Source organism: Poecilia reticulata, linkage group LG4, assembly GCF_000633615.1.
Source record: "Poecilia reticulata strain Guanapo linkage group LG4, Guppy_female_1.0+MT, whole genome shotgun sequence".
NCBI lineage: Eukaryota > Metazoa > Chordata > Actinopteri > Cyprinodontiformes > Poeciliidae > Poecilia > Poecilia reticulata.
The window spans coordinates 3745021-3747362 of NC_024334.1; the positions used below are offsets into that span (position 1 = coordinate 3745021).

The 2342-nt window shown below is 41.2% G+C and overlaps 1 long non-coding RNA gene across 1 annotated transcript; it reads right to left on the reverse strand.

The window, feature by feature from the left end:
• Positions 1–726: 726 nt before the first annotated feature.
• On the reverse strand, positions 727–2270 carry LOC103463147 (uncharacterized). Its single transcript, XR_533477.2, has 3 exons — positions 2096–2270; positions 1942–2003; positions 727–1804 (listed from the first exon to the last, which is right to left on the reverse strand). It is a non-coding gene; the product is annotated as an uncharacterized LOC103463147 (long non-coding RNA).
• Between the last annotated feature and the right edge of the window lie 72 nt (positions 2271–2342).

Genomic DNA, 2342 nt, shown 5'->3' on the forward strand with positions numbered 1-2342 from the left:
CTCTGAATGCAGAAGTTCAGCTGAACGTGATAAATGCTTCAGCCTTGACCCCGAACAGGAACTTCCCAGTGATTTGCGGCGCTCTAGTCATGCTTTCTGTTTGCACTCATAAAAATAAAGAACTGGGTCCATTTCATGATGCAACAGCCTGTAAAGCTGCAGCAGCAGCAGCAGCTGCAGCACCTGCAGCAGCTACAGGCACGACGTTTATCAGCTCCTCACGTCACTGGAGGAATTTCAGACAAACTGATTTGCATTTGATGGTTTTATATTTGGAGTAAAGAAAAACATATGCAAATACAAGGCAGCCATGTTTTTGGCTGAAAAGTCCAGCGCTGCTTAATGGCTGCAGGATTCAGACATTTTGCTAAATTCAGGAACTTTTCAAACTTTTCAGCACAACTTAGGAGATAAAAACAAATTAGCTAAAAAACTGATTCAAATCAATATTATGATATTAATATGTTGTGATAATATTCTGCAAATTTCTACAAACTGAAATATGACAAATTTTTAAATGTCTCTCAAACATTAATTTAACAAAAAATCCACCAATTTTGATAACTTTGTTGAGCATTTAAAACATAACTAATGAGTCGCTGATCCATAATAAATATTTATTACACGGAAACGATCCGAACAAATTAAACACAACATGCAAAGTTTTCTGGCATTTAGCAAATATAAATAATTTTATTGATCATAACTGACCAGAAACAAGGAAAATTCAGTCTGACTTCAAAATGTAGCCGTTTATTTTTACAGGTGGATGAAAACATTTAGTTTCAACTGCGAAAAATGTTTCACAAATGTAAGCTTTTAATCAAACGGTAGATTATTAAAATTCAAACATGTTGAAGACGAACTGCAGGTCAGGTCGTTAAACACTTTTTGCCTCTGACGGTCGGCAGCAGCTGCTCATGTGAGGAAATTGCTGATTGTTCTGCTTTTCAGGAGATGAAGAAACGACGGTGACTGGATGCAGCCAGTAAATAAACCTCGCTGTTTTCTTTCTCCATGTGCCGTTTGGTGAACTTATAAAAGGTTAGTAGAATATAAACGTGATCAGCTCAGACCAACCGGCTGCAAGCCAGAGGGAGAAAATGACTCCTGCTTGTCTTCAGGATCTGTTTGCATCATCTGAGGTTTTCTCCTCGTCTCCAGAGTCGTCATAAATCGATCTGCGTCAGATTGAATGATAAGGCAGATAACGTCAAAGAGCAGGGGTCTGCGCTCGGCGCCTTGGGGAACCCCTGCGAACAGTTTCTTCCATGACAGAGAAAGCAGCTGCATCACAAAGTGAAGTGTCGCTGTTTCCTCCCACTCTGCAGCTTCGGGCTGCGTTCGCCAGCTCTCAGTTCCTGCTGCGGGTCTGAGGAGGGCAGAGTGACGTCTGGGGCGCCTCCGGCTCTGGACTCGGCTTTCTCTACCACTGATTCACTGACTCCTGCCTGCATTTAAACACAAATAACTTTTCATAAAATGAATGCTCTAAATGTTCATCTGCTGGATTCATATTTATTTCTGTTTTCCCTCAAACTGTCCAAACTTTGTTGGCAGTTTTGAAAAGTCTTGAGCCTCATTTTTGAGACTTTGTGGATATTTTTCTGTGAACTTTCATGTCGGCTGCTGTGCAAAGTTYAAACATCTGTGAGGAAAGTCCATCATCACAGAGCAGCCAGCTGTGAACATTCATATGTACGGATGCATCAGAGTCACCGGTCGACCCGACAGGAAGCCGGAGAACCCAGGCAGAAGCAGTGCATGCTGGGAGACGGTCAGACGCCAGGTTGGGATTCAAACTCTGCAGAAAACAAACAAAAACGAGAGGAAATAAATGAATTTCTCTGAAATGGTCAGATGAACGACAGGAAAGCATCACAAAACGTTCTTGTTTCATCAGGTTTCATCAGGTTTCAACTTTATTCAGTRAAAACAAACCTGGACTTTGTTTGAGAAATCCTTTCATCTCCATGGCAACCCCTGGTTGGACGCAGCTCCGTCTTCAACAAAAAACATTTTTTTATAAAAGTTACCTTCTGCAGCTSTAATAAAAAGCAGAAAGTTAGTTAAATAAAACTTTACTGAAACTCACTGAACCGAGTTTTTCCCGATGAGCCGAGAGTCACAGAGTCATGTGACATTTATTGATGGAGCAGCCGATAATTTGTTGATCCTTTAAAAGAACGGAACGTGATTTTCTAAAAACAGAAATGCTAAGAATACGTGTGTGTGTGTGTGTGTGTGTGTGTGTGAAACCATCTGACTGCCTCTTTGCTGCTCCTGACTTTCTGTTTGTTCTCATTAAGCCTTTTCGTGGAAAACGTTTCCTCCTCCTGCTC